Genomic DNA, 6,022 nt, shown 5'->3' with positions numbered 1-6,022 from the left:
GCTGCTTGACATTCTGAGGAGGTTCCCAATTCACAATTGCGGACACCTTCTCGGGATTAACAGCGATGCCCTTGGCAGAGATGATGTGACCAAGGAAAAGAACTTCATCGAGCCAAAACTCACATTTGGAGAACTTCACATAGAATTGATACTCTCTGAGCTTGTCGAGCACCAATCGCAAATGTTTGGCATGATCATTCTTATTCTTGGAGAAGACCAAGATATCATCGAGATACACCAGAACGAATTCATTGGTATAGGGGTTGAAGATGAAATTCATCATCCGAGAGAATACTGGAGGAGCATTGACAAGGCCGAAAGACACGACAGTATATTCATAAGAACCAAAGCTTGTTATGAATGCTGTCTTGGGAATATATTCTTCACGAATGCGAATCTGATGATAACCCATACGAAGGTCAAGCTTGGAGAATACTTTAGCACCTTTGAGTTGCTCAAATAGCTCATTGATGTTGGGAAGTGGATAATTGTTCTTGATTGTCTTCTTGTTCAATGGACGGTAGTCGACACAAAGTCGGTCCGTGCCATCCTTCTTCTTTACAAAAAGAACACCACAACCCCATGGAGATGAACTCGGTCTGATCAAACCCAGACGCTCTTGTTCATCGAGCTGTTTCTTCAATTCCTTCAGCTCGTTGGGTCCAAGATTGTATGGACGCTTGCAAACGGGTTCAGTGACAGGCTCTAGTTCGATAACGAACTCAACTGGCCAATGAGGAGGCATACCCGGAAGCTCTTCTGGAAAGACATCTTGATACTCCCAAATGACTGGAATTTGAGAGATGGCATTCAATTCACCCTTCTCATTGAGAGAAAAAAACTGAATGGTTTCATCATGAGCGGCATAAACGATAACATCGTCAGAAGAGTGTGTCAATTGAATTTCCCTGGCTGCACAATCAAGTTGAGCCTTCTGCTTAGAAAGCCAGTCCATCCCGAGAATAAGATCAATATCCGAGTCACCAAGAACAACTGGAGAAGACAGAAATTTATAGTTTACCATCTTGATGGAAACATCCGGAACTATCGAGTTGGCTCTCATTAACTTCCCCGGAGAAACAACACCCAAAGGCTTATCCAGATAAGACCAAGTGAATTCATGCTTGGCAAAAAACGGTCTTGACATGAAGCAAAGCGATGCACTAGTACCAAAAAGAACTTTTGCAGGAATATCATTAACAGGAAGATTACCCATTATCACATCAGTTGATTCCTCCGCTTGAGCTGCATTCATCATGTTCACCTTTGCAGACTTTGGATTATGCTTGACCACTGCATTGCTGGAAGATCTGACAGGAGGAGGAGGAGGCAGACGCCTTTGGTTGAAGCACTTGTTAGCATAGTGACTTTCTGCTGACACTTGTTGCAAGTCACCTCTGAGAGTGGACGGTTATAAGGAGCATTGGACTTTGGAGCTTGATTCTGAGACTTGTTCTGATAGCCAGAGTTGGAAGAACCATGGCCACCTTTGTTCTTTTGCTGGTAAGGCTCACGAAACAGAGGAGGAGGAGGCAACCAGAACTTCTGTTGCTTAGCTGCCACAAGTGAGGAAGAAGAAGACTGAACTGCATCTCTGACTCTCTTCTTAGAAGCCTCACACTTGAGCTAAGCAGCCTCTTGCTTCAGTGCCATATTGTAGAATTGATCAAACTGAGTAGGCTCAACAAGAACGAGAGCTAACTGCAGATCCTCTCTAAGGCCACCTCTGAAGTGATAGATCATGCTCTTTTCATCAGGAACGTCTTGTTTAGCGAAGCGAGCAAGTTTCTGAAACTGGATGTTGAATTGATACACAGACATGTTGCCTTGCTTGAGATTGCGGAACTCCTCACGCTTGCTCTCAACAACACTTTGGAATGTGGTGCGCTTTGAAGTCCCGACAGAAGTCAGTCCAAGTGATCACACAACCTCCTCTGGAATATTTGTATTGCTGAAACCAATCAGCAGCTTGGTCCTTGAGCTGAAAAGAAGCGAACTTGACATAGTCCTCAAGCCTAACATTGCTACATTCAAAATGCTTGTTGATGTCCACGAGCCAATCATCGGCATCCGTGGCCTCGGCACAGTAGCTGAAAGACTTGGGCTGATTTGCGAGAAACTGGTTGAGTGTAGCGAAGTGAGGCTGATTGTTGCCTTGACCTTGATTCCCTTGATTGCCTTGCCCTTGGGTGCGTTCTTGCAAGAGTTGCAGAATCATCTGAGCATTGGCGTTGGTGGCTGCCATGGTAGCTTGCCATGCCTCCGGAGGCGGAGGTGGTGGCGGAGGGTTCTCTTGACTCCCTTCATTGCGATCCGGATTCTGACGCGTTGGCGGAGCCATCCTGAAGAGGGTGACATCCGTTAGCATCTTGATAGACAAATAGATAAGTAGAATCAACGGATAGAAATTGCAACATACAGTCTTCACAATAAACATTCGAACGAGGATGAACGAATGAATTCCATAGTAAATCATCACACTTCCATAAGTTGAGAAGCCACTTAAAAAAGATATGGAATCAACATATGACTTCGAAGCAACTCGAATACCACAATTGAAAACAAAAACAAAGTATTGGCTTGCAGAATAAGCCAGAACAAACATATGATAGAGGTTTCGTCCGAAGTTTTCGTGGTGGGGCCCACACGGGCTCGATCGTACAGCACCATCATGTACAAGGCTGTGCACATGACATACGAAGCGTCCCCGAGTCGGCATAGCCAAGGACTCTTTAAGACACTACGAGACCACTGTAAAACCAACCGTGTACAGGCGGCCCACTAGACGTCGAACCCCAATCTCATATCATGCGTCTGTCGGAAAGATATCCTAAGGCTACTTGAATTCCCACTTATAAACTCCCGAAACTTTTTGCTTATGCAATCTGGTGTTGGGGATACAGGGGACACAAAATATATCACCCAAACTAACAATCCCTAGATCCAGCTGTATCCATCCGTCAACACGTAACCAAGAAACCATCGAAAATCGTTTACCTCAACCTTCAAAAAGCATCCGTTATACTACTTATGGCAATACTCCCGAACTCCCGCCCCAGTACTGGGTGGCGTCGAGGTGATCTCACCAACAACTGCATAAAAGAGATTTCGATGTCGGCGAAACTCAGGTATTCCAGAACTGCAACGATAAAATTGTGACGACAACACCTTGGAGCTCAACTCCCCGGGACACTGCCAGAACCCCTAAATGTCAGGAGGCACCAAGAACAATGTTCTCGTCACAAAACCATCGGAACGATTCGAAGATACCCGCGTGATCCTAAATTTTTTTTAGTGAAATTTGAGAAGAGAAGAGTCAAAACTTCTACGTCAGGAGACCTCACCAGAGCGACGAAGGGACTGAGGAGTAAAAGAATCCTACTCTCCGATATATATAATCCTAAGACTCAAAACATTTTTGTTCAAGACTCAATAACGCCAGCGATTTGATTAGGCAGGGGGCTCCTAAGTCGGGGATGGCTCTGATTACCAACTTGTAACGCCCACGATGCGGCTATATCTCCCACGTGTCGAGGCACGACTTAGAGATATAACCGCATAGTGGTTTTGTCGCAAGAAGTGTCATCTTCACACAATCCCATGTAATGAACAAGAATGGGATAAAGAGTTGGCTTACAATCGCCACTTCACACAATACATAAATATAATTCATACATCATCCAAAGTACACACATAGACCGTCTACGGTCAAGATCCAAATGAAAATAAGATAACCCCAAATGCTAGATCCCCGATCGTCCCAACTGGGCTCCACTACTGATCATCAGGAAAAGACACATAGTAACGACCACGTTCCTCATCGAACTCCCACTTGAGATCGATCCCATCATCCGCACTGGCATCATCGGCACCTGCAACTGTTTTGGTAGAATCTGTGAGTCACGAGAACTCAACAATCTCACACCCGCGAGATCAAGACTATTTAAGCTTATAGGAAAGGATGGTGTAATGAGGTGGAGCTGCAGCAGGCAATAAGCATATATGGTGGCTAACATACGCAAGAGAGAGCGAGAAGAGAAGCAACGGAACGGTCGTCAACTAGTAATGACCAAGAAGTGATCCTGAACTCCTACTTACGTCATACATAACTCAAACCGTGTTCACTTCCCGGGCTCCGCCGAGAAGAGACCATCACGGCTACACACGCAGTTGATGTATTTTACTGGGTCAAGTGACAAGTTCTCTACAACCGGACATTAACAAATTCCCATCTGCCTCATAACCGCGGACACGTCTTTCGAAAGATAATACCCTGCAGGGGTCTCGGAATCCCGGTTTACAAGACATTTCGACAATGGTAAAACAAAACCAGCAAAGCCACCCGAATGTGCCAACAAATCCCGATAGGAGCTGCACATATCTCGTTCTCAGGGCACACCGGATAAGCGAAGCATACAGGTACCAACATAACCCAAGTTGCCAAGGGACGGTCCCGCACGGTGCTCTAGTTTGGACCAGCACTCAGAGGAACACTGGCCCGGGGGTTAAAATAAGATGACCCTCGGGCTCGCGAAAACCCGGGGGAAAGGCTTAGGTGGCAAATGGTAAAACCAAGGTTGGGCCTTGCTGGAGGAGTTTTATTCAAGGCGAACTGTCAAGGGGGTCCCATAAATCACCCAACCGCGTAAGGAACGCAATCTCAAGGAACATAATACCGGTAAGACAAAAACTAGGACGGCACGAGTGGAACAAAACACCAGGCATAAGGCCGAGCCTTCCACCCTTTACCAAATATATAGATGCATTAATATAATAAGAGATATTGTGATATCCCAAAATATCCATGTTCCAACATGGAACCAACTTCAACTTCACCTGCAACTAGCAACGCTATAAGAAGGGCTGAGCAAAAGCGGTAACTTAGCCATACAACGGTTTGCTAGGAAAGGATGGTTAGGGCTGACATGGCTATATGGGAGGCATGATATAGCAAAAGTTAGGTAGCGCAGCATGGCAATAGAACGAACAACTAGCAAAGCAAAGATAGAAGTGATTTCGAGGGGTGGTCATCTTGCTTGCAAGATTCTCAGAGTTGTCGAAAGCTTGATCCTCGTAAGCGTACTCAACAGGTTCCTCGTTCACGAACTCATCTCCCGGCTCTACCCAAGACAAGAACACAAGCAACGGAACCACAATCAATCACGAGAAAAGAACAAGCAACATGATGCGAAACATGTATGATATGCGAGATATCATATGCGATGCATATGCGTGCTCCGGAAGGAAAATGATGAATAAGGCAGTAACTTGGCAAACCAAGCATGCCACTGGAAAGATGAGATGATTTCGGTTGAAATCGATATAAAGATCACCGGAAACGGATGCACGGTTTGCAAATGGCAAGCAAAACAAGAATGACATGGATCTGCGATTAACAGCATGATAGCACTTAAAATGCAACAAGTAACAATGCTATAGCACTCCAACGTAGCAACAAGGCATATGGCAGAAATCTAAAGGAGATGCTTGACCAAAGATGAACACTGAGCTACGGCTAGTTCACAACATAACAAGCTCAAACAAGCATGGCAAAAGTGCAAAAGATAACAAGTTCACAGACAGTGAAATTACTGGACATGGCAGAAAACTGCATCAGGTAGCAATGTTCGGAGTATGAAATCAACAAGCTATAGGAAGCTAACATGGCAAACAAGGCATGGCAGTATTGTACTAAATGCATATGGCAAAAGTTCCTAGCTGACCATAAGCCAAAAAGGAACAGAAGATATGATGGCAAGCATGTAAACATAGCAAATTTCGTTAACAGGTTTCAGACTTAGCAGAAAACAGAGCATGGCAGAAATAATAATATGAAGGCATCTTGGTGAGCTTGATGCACTCACCACAAAGCTATGCATGACAAAACAAGCATACCTACAGCAAGACAGCATGTTTATGAAGCTATCCATGGCAAGACCAAAAGAATAGCATGTATGGAACAACTACAACAAGCTTGGCAATATTGCATATCATGTTAAGAATCTGCCAGAAATATTTTATA

The sequence above is a fragment of the Aegilops tauschii genome, chromosome 5 (genome assembly GCF_002575655.3).
Source record: "Aegilops tauschii subsp. strangulata cultivar AL8/78 chromosome 5, Aet v6.0, whole genome shotgun sequence".
In the NCBI taxonomy this organism is placed as follows: Eukaryota; Viridiplantae; Streptophyta; class Magnoliopsida; order Poales; family Poaceae; genus Aegilops; species Aegilops tauschii.
Note: the sequence above shows the minus strand (reverse complement) of the source record.